Source organism: Oncorhynchus masou, chromosome 24, assembly GCF_036934945.1.
Source record: "Oncorhynchus masou masou isolate Uvic2021 chromosome 24, UVic_Omas_1.1, whole genome shotgun sequence".
Lineage (NCBI taxonomy): Eukaryota > Metazoa > Chordata > Actinopteri > Salmoniformes > Salmonidae > Oncorhynchus > Oncorhynchus masou.
The window spans coordinates 686252-699608 of NC_088235.1; the positions used below are offsets into that span (position 1 = coordinate 686252).

General features: G+C 56.9%; 1 pseudogene; it reads left to right on the forward strand.

Annotated features, from left to right (window-relative positions):
* Positions 1–13357, forward strand: part of LOC135513352 (alpha-actinin-2-like) — a 104599-nt pseudogene that overhangs the window by 61595 nt on the left and 29647 nt on the right.

Genomic DNA, 13357 nt, shown 5'->3' on the forward strand with positions numbered 1-13357 from the left:
GGGAGGTACAGAATAGGGCTGGGTTCTTCTAGTGGGGGAGGTACAGAATAGGGCTGGGTTCTTCTAGAGGGGGGAGGTACAGAATAGGGCTGGGTTCTACTAGTGGGGCGAGGTACAGAATAGGGCTGGGTTCTTCTAGTGGGGGGAGGTACAGAATAGGGCTGGGTTCTTCTAGTGGTGGGAGGTACAGAATAGGGCTGGGTTCTTCTAGTGGAGGGAGGTACAGAATAGGGCTGGGTTCTTCTAGTGGAGGGAGGTACAGAATAGGGCTGGGTTCTTCTAGTGGGGGGAGGTACAGAATAGGGCTGGGTTCTTCTAGAGGGGGAGGTACAGAATAGGGCTGGGTTCTTCTGGTGGGGGCTAGTGGGGGAGGTACAGAAAAGGGCTGGGTTCTTCTAGAGGGGGAGGTACAGAATAGGGCTGGGTTCTACTAGTGGGGGAGGTACAGAATAGGGCTGGGTTCTACTAGTGGGGGGAGGTACAGAATAGGGCTGGGTTCTTCTAGTGGGGGGAGGTACAGAATAGGGCTGGGTTCTACTAGTGGGGGGAGGTACAGAATAGGGCTGGGTTCTTCTATTTGTGGGAGGTACAGAATAGGGCTGGGTTCTTCTAGAGGGGGAGGTACAGAATAGGGCTGGGTTCTACTAGTGGGGGAGGTACAGAATAGGGCTGGGTTCTTCTAGTGGGGGAGGTACAGAATAGGGCTGGGTTCTTCTAGTGGAGGGAGGTACAGAATAGGGCTGGGTTCTTCTGGTGGGGGGAGGTACAGAATAGGGCTGGGTTCTTCTAGTGTAGGGAGTTACAGAATAGGGCTGGGTTCTTCTAGTGGGGGGAGGTACAGAATAGGGCTGGGTTCTTCTAGTGGGGGGAGGTACAGAATAGGACTGGGTTCTTCTAGTGGAGGGAGGTACAGAATAGGGCTGGGTTCTTCTAGAGGGGGGAGGTACAGAATAGGACTGGGTTCTTCTAGTGGAGGGAGGTACAGAATAGGGCTGGGTTCTTCTAGAGGGGGCTAGTGGGGGAGGTACAGAATAGGGCTGGGTTCTACTAGTGGGGGAGGTACAGAATAGGGCTGGGTTCTTCTAGTGGGGGAGGTACAGAATAGGGCTGGGTTCTACTAGTGGGGGAGGTACAGAATAGTGCTGGGTTCTTCTAGTGGAGGGAGGTACAGAATAGGGCTGGGTTCTTCTAGTGGGGGAGGTACAGAATAGGGCTGGGTTCTACTAGTGGGGGGAGGTACAGAATAGGGCTGGGTTCTACTAGTGGGGGGAGGTACAGAATAGGGCTGGGTTCTACTAGTGGGGGAGGTACAGAATAGGGCTGGGTTCTTCTAGTGGGGGAGGTACAGAATAGGGCTGGGTTCTTCTAGTGGAGGGAGGTACAGAATAGGGCTGGGTTCTTCTAGTGGGGGAGGTACAGAATAGGGCTGGGTTCTTCTAGTGGGGGAGGGAGGTACAGAATAGGGCTGGGTTCTACTAGTGGGGGGAGGTACAGAATAGGGCTGAGTTCTTCTAGTGGAGGGAGGTACAGAATAGGGCTGGGTTCTACTAGTGGGGGGAGGTACAGAATAGGGCTGGGTTCTTCTAGTGGAGTGAGGTACAGAATAGGGCTGGGTTCTTCTAGTGGGGGAGGTACAGAATAGGGCTGGGTTCTTCTAGTGGGGGAGGTACAGAATAGGGCTGGGTTCTTCTGGTGGGGGCTAGTGGGGGGAGGTACAGAATAGGGCTGGGTTCTTCTGGTGGGGGCTAGGGGGAGGTACAGAATAGGGCTGGGTTCTTCTAGTGGGGGAGGTACAGAATAGGGCTGGGTTCTTCTAGTGGGGGGAGGTACAGAATAGGGCTGGGTTCTACTGGTGGGGGCTAGTGGGGGAGGTACAGAATAGGGCTGGGTTCTTCTAGTGGGGGAGGTACAGAATAGGGCTGGGTTCTTCTGGTGGGGGAGGTACAGAATAGGGCGGGGTTCTTCTAGTGGGGGAGGTACAGAATAGGGCTGGGTTCTTCTAGTGGGGGAGGTACAGAATAGGGCTGGGTTCTACTAGTGGGGGAGGTACAGAATAGGGCTGGGTTCTTCTAGTGGGGGGAGGTACAGAATAGGGCTGGGTTCTTCTAGTGGAGGGAGGTACAGAATAGGGCTGGGTTCTTCTGGTGGGGGCTAGTGGGGGGAGGTACAGAATAGGGCTGGGTTCTTCTGGTGGGGGGAGGTACAGAATAGGGCTGGGTTATTCTAGTGGGGGGAGGTACAGAATAGGGCTGGGTTCTTCTAGTGGGGGCAAGTGGGGGGAGGTACAGAATAGGGCTGGGTTCTTCTGGTGGGGGCTAGTGGGGGAGGTACAGAATAGGGCTGGGTTCTTCTAGTGGGGGAGGTACAGAATAGGGCTGGGTTCTTCTAGTGGGGGGAGGTACAGAATAGGGCTGGGTTCTACTGGTGGGGGCTAGTGGGGGAGGTACAGAATAGGGCTGGGTTCTTCTAGTGGGGGAGGTACAGAATAGGGCTGGGTTCTTCTGGTGGGGGAGGTACAGAATAGGGCGGGGTTCTTCTAGTGGGGGAGGTACAGAATAGGGCTGGGTTCTTCTAGTGGGGGAGGTACAGAATAGGGCTGGGTTCTACTAGTGGGGGGAGGTACAGAATAGGGCTGGGTTCTTCTAGTGGGGGAGGTACAGAATAGGGCTGGGTTCTTCTAGTGGAGGGAGGTACAGAATAGGGCTGGGTTCTTCTGGTGGGGGCTAGTGGGGAGGTACAGAATAGGGCTGGGTTCTTCTGGTGGGGGGAGGTACAGAATAGGGCTGGGTTATTCTAGTGGGGGGAGGTACAGAATAGGGCTGGGTTCTTCTAGTGGGGGCAAGTGGGGGAGGTACAGAATAGGGCTGGGTTCTTCTAGTGGGGGCAAGTGGGGGAGGTACAGAATAGGGCTGGGTTCTTCTGGTGGGGGCTAGTGGGGGAGGTACAGAATAGGGCTGGGTTCTTCTGGTGGGGGCTAGTGGGGGAGGTACAGAATAGGGCTGGGTTCTTCTAGTGGGGGCAAGTGGGGGAGGTACAGAATAGGGCTGGGTTCTTCTAGTGGGGGAGGTACAGAATAGGGCTGGGTTCTTCTAGTGGGGAGGTACAGAATAGGGCTGGGTTCTACTAGTGGAGGGAGGTACAGAATAGGGCTGGGTTCTTCTAGTGGGGGGAGGTACAGAATAGGGCTGGGTTCTTCTAGTGGGGAGGTACAGAATAGGGCTGGGTTCTACTAGTGGGGGAGGTACAGAATAGGGCTGGGTTCTTCTAGTGGGGGAGGTACAGAATAGGGCTGGGTTCTTCTAGTGGAGGGAGGTACAGAATAGGGCTGGGTTCTTCTAGTGGGGGAGGTACAGAATAGGGCTGGGTTCTACTAGTGGGGGGAGGTACAGAATAGGGCTGGGTTCTTCTAGTGGGGGGAGGTACAGAATAGGGCTGGGTTCTTCTAGTGGGGGAGGTACAGAATAGGGCTGGGTTCTTCTAGTGGAGGGAGGTACAGAATAGGGCTGGGTTCTTCTAGTGGGGGGAGGTACAGAACAGGGCTGGGTTCTTCTAGTGGGGGCAAGTGGGGGGAGGTACAGAATAGGGCTGGGTTCTTCTAGTGGGGGGAGGTACAAAATAGGGCTGGGTTCTACTAGTGGAGGGAGGTACAGAATAGGGCTGGGTTCTTCTAGTGGGGGGAGGTACAGAATAGGGCTGGGTTCTTCTAGTGGGGGGAGGTACAGAATAGGGCTGGGTTCTACTAGTGGGGGGAGGTACAGAATAGGGCTGGGTTCTTCTAGTGGGGGGAGGTACAGAATAGGGCTGGGTTCTTCTAGTGGAGGGAGGTACAGAATAGGGCTGGGTTCTTCTAGTGGGGGGAGGTACAGAATAGGGCTGGGTTCTACTAGTGGGGGAGGTACAGAATAGGGCTGGGTTCTTCTAGTGGGGGGAGGTACAGAATAGGGCTGGGTTCTACTAGTGGGGGGAGGTACAGAATAGGGCTGGGTTCTACTAGTGGGGGGAGGTACAGAATAGGGCTGGGTTCTACTAGTGGGGGGAGGTACAGAATAGGGCTGGGTTCTACTAGTGGGGGGAGGTACAGAATAGGGCTGGGTTGTTCTGGTGGGGGCTAGTGGGGGGAGGTACAGAATAGGGCTGGGTTCTTTTAGAGGGGGGAGGTACAGAATAGGGCTGGGTTCTTCTAGTGGAGGGAGGTACAGAATAGGGCTGGGTTCTTCTAGTGGGGGGAGGTACAGAATAGGGCTGGGTTCTTCTAGTGGAGGGAGTTACAGAATAGGGCTGGGTTCTACTAGTGGGGGGAGGTACAGAATAGGGCTGGGTTCTTCTAGTGGAGGGAGGTACAGAATAGGGCTGGGTTCTTCTAGTGGGGGAGGTACAGAATAGGGCTGGGTTCTTCTAGTGGAGGGAGGTACAGAATAGGGCTGGGTTCTTCTAGTGGTGGGAGGTACAGAATAGGGCTGGGTTCTTCTAGTGGGGGGAGGTACAGAATAGGGCTGGGTTCTTCTAGTGGAGGGAGGTACAGAATAGGGCTGGGTTCTTCTAGTGGGGGGAGGTACAGAATAGGGCTGGGTTCTTCTAGTGGAGGGAGGTACAGAATAGGGCTGGGTTCTTCTGGTGGGGGCTAGTGGGGGGAGGTACAGAATAGGGCTGGGTTCTACTAGTGGGGGAGGTACAGAATAGGGCTGGGTTCTACTAGTGGGGGAGGTACAGAATAGGGCTGGGTTCTTCTAGTGGGGGAGGTACAGAATAGGACTGGGTTCTACTAGTGGGGGAGGTACAGAATAGGACTGGGTTCTACTAGTGGGGGAGGTACAGAATAGGGCTGGGTTCTTCTAGTGGGGGGAGGTACAGAATAGGGCTGGGTTCTTCTAGTGGGGGGAGGTACAGAATAGGGCTGGGTTCTTCTAGAGGGGGGAGGTACAGAATAGGGCTGGGTTCTACTAGTGGGGCGAGGTACAGAATAGGGCTGGGTTCTTCTAGTGGGGGGAGGTACAGAATAGGGCTGGGTTCTTCTAGTGGAGGGAGGTACAGAATAGGGCTGGGTTCTTCTAGTGGAGGGAGGTACAGAATAGGGCTGGGTTCTTCTAGTGGGGGAGGTACAGAATAGGGCTGGGTTCTTCTAGTGGGGGAGGTACAGAATAGGGATGGGTTCTTCTAGAGGGGGAGGTACAGAATAGGGCTGGGTTCTTCTAGAGGGGGGAGGTACAGAATAGGGCTGGGTTCTTCTAGTGGGGGGAGGTACAGAATAGGGCTGGGTTCTTCTAGAGGGGGAGGTACAGAATAGGGCTGGGTTCTTCTGGTGGGGGCTAGTGGGGGGAGGTACAGAAAAGGCTGGGTTCTTCTAGAGGGGGGAGGTACAGAATAGGGCTGGGTTCTACTAGTGGGGGGAGGTACAGAATAGGGCTGGGTTCTACTAGTGGGGGAGGTACAGAATAGGGCTGGGTTCTTCTGGTGGGGGCTAGTGGGGGAGGTACAGAAAAGGGCTGGGTTCTTCTAGAGGGGAGGTACAGAATAGGGCTGGGTTCTACTAGTGGGGGGAGGTACAGAATAGGGCTGGGTTCTACTAGTGGGGGAGGTACAGAATAGGGCTGGGTTCTTCTAGTGGGGGAGGTACAGAATAGGGCTGGGTTCTACTAGTGGGGGAGGTACAGAATAGGGCTGGGTTCTTCTAGTGGGGGAGGTACAGAATAGGGCTGGGTTCTTCTAGAGGGGGGAGGTACAGAATAGGGCTGGGTTCTACTAGTGGGGGGAGGTACAGAATAGGGCTGGGTTCTTCTAGTGGGGGGAGGTACAGAATAGGGCTGGGTACTTCTAGTGGAGGGAGGTACAGAATAGGGCTGGGTTCTTCTGGTGGGGGGAGGTACAGAATAGGGCTGGGTTCTTCTAGTGTAGGGAGTTACAGAATAGGGCTGGGTTCTTCTAGTGGGGGGAGGTACAGAATAGGGCTGGGTTCTTCTAGTGGGGGAGGTACAGAATAGGACTGGGTTCTTCTAGTGGAGGGAGGTACAGAATAGGGCTGGGTTCTTCTAGAGGGGGGAGGTACAGAATAGGACTGGGTTCTTCTAGTGGAGGGAGGTACAGAATAGGGCTGGGTTCTTCTAGAGGGGGCTAGTGGGGGGAGGTACAGAATAGGGCTGGGTTCTACTAGTGGGGGGAGGTACAGAATAGGGCTGGGTTCTTCTAGTGGGGAGGTACAGAATAGGGCTGGGTTCTACTAGTGGGGGGAGGTACAGAATAGGGCTGGGTTCTTCTAGTGGAGGGAGGTACAGAATAGGGCTGGGTTCTTCTAGTGGGGGAGGTACAGAATAGGGCTGGGTTCTACTAGTGGGGGAGGTACAGAATAGGGCTGGGTTCTACTAGTGGGGGGAGGTACAGAATAGGGCTGGGTTCTACTAGTGGGGGAGGTACAGAATAGGGCTGGGTTCTTCTAGTGGGGGAGGTACAGAATAGGGCTGGGTTCTTCTAGTGGAGGGAGGTACAGAATAGGGCTGGGTTCTTCTAGTGGGGGAGGTACAGAATAGGGCTGGGTTCTTCTAGTGGAGGGAGGTACAGAATAGGGCTGGGTTCTACTAGTGGGGGGAGGTACAGAATAGGGCTGAGTTCTTCTAGTGGAGGGAGGTACAGAATAGGGCTGGGTTCTACTAGTGGGGGAGGTACAGAATAGGGCTGGGTTCTTCTTGTGGCGTGCGGTACAGAATAGGGCTGGGTTCTTCTAGTGGGGGAGGTACAGAATAGGGCTGGGTTCTTCTAGTGGAGGGAGGTACAGAACAGGGCTGGGTTCTTCTAGTGGGGGAGGTACAGAATAGGGCTGGGTTCTTCTAGTGGAGGGAGGTACAGAATAGGGCTGGGTTCTACTAGAGGGGAGGTACAGAATAGGGCTGGGTTCTTCTGGTGGGGGGAGGTACAGAATAGGGCGGGGTTCTTCTGGTGGGGGAGGTACAGAATAGGGCTGGGTTCTTCTGGTGGGGGGAGGTACAGAATAGGGCGGGGTTCTTCTGGTGGGGGAGGTACAGAATAGGGCTGGGTTCTTCTGGTGGGGGCTAGTGGGGGGAGGTACAGAATAGGGCTGGGTTCTTCTGGTGGGGGCTAGTGGGGGGAGGTACAGAATAGGGCTGGGTTCTTCTGGTGGGGGCTAGTGGGGGGAGGTACAGAATAGGGCTGGGTTCTTCTGGTGGGGGCTAGTGGGGGAGGTACAGAATAGGGCTGGGTTCTTCTAGTGGAGGGAGGTACAGAATAGGGCTGGGTTCTTCTAGTGGGGGAGGTACAGAATAGGGCTGGGTTCTTCTAGTGGGGGAGGTACAGAATAGGGCTGGGTTCTTCTAGTGGGGGAGGTACAGAATAGGGCTGGGTTCTTCTAGTGGGGGAGGTACAGAATAGGGCTGGGTTCTTCTAGTGGGGGAGGAACAGAATAGGGCTGGGTTCTTCTAGTGGGGGAGGTACAGAATAGGGCTGGGTTCTTCTGGTGGGGGGAGGTACAGAATAGGGCTGGGTTCTTCTAGTGGGGGAGGTACAGAATAGGGCTGGGTTCTTCTAGTGGAGGGAGGTACAGAATAGGGCTGGGTTCTACTAGTGGGGGGAGGTACAGAATAGGGCTGGGTTCTTCTGGTGGGGGCTAGTGGGGGGAGGTACAGAATAGGGCTGGGTTCTTCTGGTGGGGGCTAGTGGGGGGAGGTACAGAATAGGGCTGGGTTCTTCTGGTGGGGGCTAGTGGGGGGAGGTATAGAATAGGGCTGGGTTCTTCTAGTGGGGGGAGGTACAGAATAGGGCTGGGTTCTTCTAGTGGAGGGAGGTACAGAATAGGGCTGGGTTCTACTAGTGGGGGGAGGTACAGAATAGGGCTGGGTTCTTCTAGTGGGGGGAGGTACAGAATAGGGCTGGGTTCTTCTAGTGGGGGGAGGTACAGAATAGGGCTGGGTTCTTCTGGTGGGGGGAGGTACAGAATAGGGCTGGGTTCTTCTAGTGGGGGAGGTACAGAATAGGGCTGGGTTCTTCTGGTGGGGGCTAGTGGGGGAGGTACAGAATAGGGCTGGGTTCTTCTGGTGGGGGCTAGTGGGGGAGGTACAGAATAGGGCTGGGTTCTTCTGGTGGGGGCTAGTGGGGGGAGGTACAGAATAGGGCTGGGTTCTTCTGGTGGGGGCTAGTGGGGGGAGGTACAGAATAGGGCTGGGTTCTACTAGTGGAGGGAAGTACAGAATAGGGAGGGGTTCTACTAGTGGGGGGAGGTACAGAATAGGACTGGGTTCTTCTAGTGGGGGGAGGTACAGAATAGGGCTGGGTTCTTCTAGTGGGGGGAGGTACAGAATAGGGCTGGGTTCTTCTAGTGGGGGAGGTACAGAATAGGGCTGGGTTCTTCTAGTGGGGGAGGTACAGAATAGGGCTGGGTTCTTCTAGTGGAGGGAGGTACAGAATAGGGCTGGGTTCTTCTAGTGGGGGGAGGTACAGAATAGGGCTGGGTTCTTCTAGTGGGGGGAGGTACAGAATAGGGCTGGGTTCTTCTAGTGGAGGGAGGTACAGAATAGGGCTGGGTTCTACTAGTGGGGGAGGTACAGAATAGGGCTGGGTTCTTCTGGTGGGGGCTAGTGGGGGGAGGTACAGAATAGGGCTGGGTTCTTCTGGTGGGGGCTAGTGGGGGGAGGTACAGAATAGGGCTGGGTTCTTCTGGTGGGGGCTAGTGGGGGGAGGTATAGAATAGGGCTGGGTTCTTCTAGTGGGGGAGGTACAGAATAGGGCTGGGTTCTTCTAGTGGGGGGAGGTACAGAATAGGGCTGGGTTCTTCTAGTGGGGGGAGGTACAGAATAGGGCTGGGTTCTTCTAGTGGGGAGGTACAGAATAGGGCTGGGTTCTTCTAGTGGGGGAGGTACAGAATAGGGCTGGGTTCTTCTAGTGGGGGGAGGTACAGAATAGGGCTGGGTTCTTCTAGTGGGGGAGGTACAGAATAGGGCTGGGTTCTTCTAGTGGGGGAGGTACAGAATAGGGCTGGGTTCTTCTAGTGGAGGAAGGTACAGAATAGGGCTGGGTTCTACTAGTGGGGGGAGGTACAGAATAGGGCTGGGTTCTTCTAGTGGAGGGAGGTACAGAATAGGGCTGGGTTCTTCTAGTGGAGGGAGGTACAGAATAGGGCTGGGTTCTACTAGTGGGGGAGGTACAGAATAGGGCTGGGTTCTTCTAGTGGGGGGAGGTACAGAATAGGGCTGGGTTCTTCTAGAGGGGGAGGTACAGAATAGGGCTGGGTTCTTCTAGTGGGGGAGGTACAGAATAGGGCTGGGTTCTACTAGTGGGGGGAGGTACAGAATAGGGCTGGGTTCTTCTGGTGGGGGCTAGTGGGGGAGGTACAGAATAGGGCTGGGTTCTTCTGGTGGGGGCTAGTGGGGGGAGGTACAGAATAGGGCTGGGTTCTTCTGGTGGGGGCTAGTGGGGGAGGTACAGAATAGGGCTGGGTTCTTCTGGTGGGGGCTAGTGGCGGGAGGTACAGAATAGGGCTGGGTTCTTCTGGTGGGGGCTAGTGGGGGAGGTACAGAATAGGGCTGGGTTCTTCTAGTGGAGGGAGGTACAGAATAGGGCTGGGTTCTTCTAGTGGGGGAGGTACAGAATAGGGCTTGGTTCTTCTAGTGGGGGGAGGTACAGAATAGGGCTGGGTTCTTCTAGTGGGGGGAGGTACAGAATAGGGCTGGGTTCTACTAGTGGGGGGAGGTACAGAATAGGGCTGGGTTCTTCTAGTGGGGGAGGTACAGAAAAGGGCTGGGTTCTACTAGTGGGGGGAGGTACAGAATAGGGCTGGGTTCTTCTAGTGGGGGAGGTACAGAATAGGGCTGGGTTCTTCTAGTGGAGGGAGGTACAGAATAGGGCTGGGTTCTACTAGTGGGGGGAGGTACAGAATAGGGCTGGGTTCTTCTAGTGGGGGAGGTACAGAATAGGGCTGGGTTCTTCTAGTGGAGGGAGGTACAGAATAGGGCTGGGTTCTACTAGTGGGGAGGTACAGAATAGGGCTGGGTTCTTCTAGTGGGGGAGGTACAGAATAGGGCTGGGTTCTTCTAGTGGGGGGAGGTACAGAATAGGGCTGGGTTCTTCTAGTGGGGGGAGGTACAGAATAGGGCTGGGTTCTTCTGGTGGGGGCTAGTGGGGGAGGTACAGAATAGGGCTGGGTTCTACTAGAGGGGGAGGTACAGAATAGGGCTGGGTTCTACTAGTGGGGGGAGGTACAAAATAGGGCTGGGTTCTTCTAGTGGGGGGAGGTACAGAATAGGGCTGGGTTCTTCTAGTGGGGGGAGGTACAGAATAGGGCTGGGTTCTTCTAGTGGGGGGAGGTACAGAATAGGGCTGGGTTCTTCTAGTGGGGGGAGGTACAGAATAGGGCTGGGTTCTTCTAGTGGGGGGAGGTACAGAATAGGGCTGGGTTCTACTAGTGGGGGAGGTACAGAGTAGGGCTGGGTTCTTCTAGTGGGGGAGGTACAGAATAGGACTGGGTTCTTCTAGTGGAGGGAGGTACAGAATAGGGCTGGGTTCTTCTAGTGGGGGTTAGTGGGGGGAGGTACAGAATAGGGCTGGGTTCTTCTAGTGGAGGGAGGTACAGAATAGGGCTGGGTTCTTCTAGTGGGGGAGGTACAGAATAGGGCTGGGTTCTTCTAGTGGGGGGAGGTACAGAATAGGGCTGGGTTCTTCTAGTGGGGGGAGGTACAGAATAGGGCGGGGTTCTTCTAGTGGGGGGAGGTACAGAATAGGGCTGGGTTCTACTAGTGGGGGAGGTACAGAATAGGGCTGGGTTCTTCTAGTGGAGGGAGGTACAGAATAGGGCTGGGTTCTACTAGTGGGGGGAGGTACTGAATAGGGCTGGGTTCTTCTAGTGGGGGAGGTACAGAATAGGGCTGGGTTCTTCTAGTGGGGGAGGTACAGAATAGGGCTGGGTTCTACTAGTGGGGGGAGGTACAGAGTAGGGCTGGGTTCTACTAGTGGGGAGGTACAGAATCGGGCTGGGTTCTTCTAGTGGGGGGAGGTACAGAATAGGGCTGGGTTCTACTAGTGGAGGGAGACAGTGGTCCTCTGGAGGGGGCTAGTGGTCCTCTGGTAGGGGCTAGTGGTCCTCTGGTGGGGGCTAGTGGTCCTCTGGTGGGGGCTAGTGGGCCTCTGGTGGGGGCTAGTGGTCCTCTGGTGGGGGCTAGTGGGCCTCTGGTGGGGGCTAGTGGAGGGAGACAGTGGTCCTCTGGTTGGGGCTAGTGGTCCTCTGGTGGGGGCTAGTGGAGGGAGACTGTGGTCCTCTGGTGGGGGCTAGTGGTCCTCTGGTGGGGGCTAGTGGGCCTCTGGTGGGGGCTAGTGGTCCTCTGGTAGGGGCTAGTGGTCCTCTGGTGGGGGCTAGTGGAGGGAGACAGAGGTCCTCTGGAGGGGGCTAGTGGTCCTCTGGTGGGGGCTAGTGGTCCTCTGGTGGGGGCTAGTGGTCCTCTGGTGGGGGCTAGTGGAGGGAGACAGTGGTCCTCTAGGTGGGGCTAGTGGTCCTCTGGTGGGGGCTAGTGGTCCTCTGGTGGGGGCTAGTGGTCCTCTGGTGGGGGCTTGTGGAGGGAGACAGAGGTCCTCTGGAGGGGGCTAGTGGTCCTCTGGTTGGGGCTAGTGGTCCTCTGGTGGGGGCTAGTGGTCCTCTGGTGGGGGCTAGTGGTCCTCTGGTGGGGGCGAGTGGTCCTAGTGTGTGGGCTAGTGGGGGGAGACAGAGGTCCTCTGGAGGGGGCTAGTGGTCCTCTGGTGGGGGCTAGTGGTCCTCTGGTGGGGGCTAGTGGTCCTCTGGTGGGTGCTAGTGGAGGGAGACAGAGGTCCTCTGGTAGGGGCTAGTGGTCCTCTGGTAGGGGCTAGTGGTCCTCTGGTGGGGGCTAGTGGTCCTCTTGTAGGGGCTAGTGGTCCTCTGGTGGGGGCTAGTGGTCCTCTGGTGGGGGCTAGTGGAGGGAGACAGAGGTCCTCTGGTAGGGGCTAGTGGAGGGGGCTAGTGGTCCTCTTGTAGGGGCTAGTGGTCCTCTGGTGGGCGCTAGTGGTCCTCTGGTGGGGGCTAGTGGAGGGAGACAGAGGTCCTCTGGAGGGGGCTAGTGGTCCTCTGGTGGGGGCTAGTGGAGGGAGACAGAGGTCCTCTGGAAGGGGCTAGTGGTCCTCTGGTGGGGGCTAGTGGAGGGAGACAGAGGTCCTCTGGAGGGGGCTAGTGGTCCTCTGGTAGGGGCTAGTGGTCCTCTGGTAGGGGCTAGTGGTCCTCTGGTGGGGGCTAGTGGTCCTCTTGTAGGGGCTAGTGGTCCTCTGGTGGGGGCTAGTGGAGGGAGACAGAGGTCCTCTGGTGGGGGCTAGTGGTCCTCTGGTAGGGGCTAGTGGTCTTCTGGTAGGGGCTAGTGGAGGGAGACAGTGGTCCTCTGGTGGGGGCTAGTGGTCCTCTGGTGGGGGCTACTGGTCCTCTGGTGGGGGCTAGTGGTCCTCTGGTAGGGGCTAGTGGTCCTCTGGTGGGGGCTAGTGGTCTTCTGGTAGGGGCTAGTGGAGGGAGACAGTGGTCCTCTGGTGGGGGCTAGTGGTCCTCTGGTAGGGGCTAGTGGTCCTCTGGTAGGGGCTAGTGGTCCTCTGGTGGGGGCTAGTGGTCCTCTGGTGGGGGCTAGTGGTCCTCTGGTGGGGGCTAGTGGTCCTCTGGTAGGGGCTAGTGGTCTTCTGGTAGGGGCTAGTGGAGGGAGACAGTGGTCCTCTGGTGGGGGCTAGTGGTCCTCTGGTGGGGGCTAGTGGAGGGAGACAGAGGTCCTCTGGAGGGGGCTAGTTGTCCTCTGGTGGGGGCTAGTGGTCTTCTGGTGGGGGCTAGTGGTCCTCTGGTGGGGGCTAGTGGTCCTCTGGTAGGGGCTAGTGGTCCTCTGGTAGGGGCTAGTGGTCCTCTGGTGGGGGCTAGTGGTCCTCTGGTGGGGGCTAGTGGAGGGAGACAGTGGTCCTCTGGTGGGGGCTAGTGGTCCTCTGGTGGGGGCTAGTGGAGGGAGACAGAGGTCCTCTGGAGGGGGCTAGTTGTCCTCTGGTGGGGGCTAGTGGTCCTCTGGTGGGGCTAGTGGTCCTCTGGTAGGGGCTAGTGGAGGGAGACAGAGGTCCTCTGGTGGGCGCTAGTGGTCCTCTGGTGGGGGCTAGTGGAGGGAGACAGAGGTCCTCTGGAGGGGGCTAGTTGTCCTCTGGTGGGGGCTAGTGGTCCTCTGGTGGGGGCTAGTGGTCCTCTGGTAGGGGCTAGTGGTCCTCTGGTGGGGGCTAGTGGAGGGAGACAGTGGTCCTCTGGTGGGGGCTAGTGGTCCTCTGGTGGGGGCTAGTGGTCCTCTGGTGGGGGCTAGTGGTCCTCTGATGGGGCTAGTGGTCCTCTGGTGGGGGCTAGTGGAGG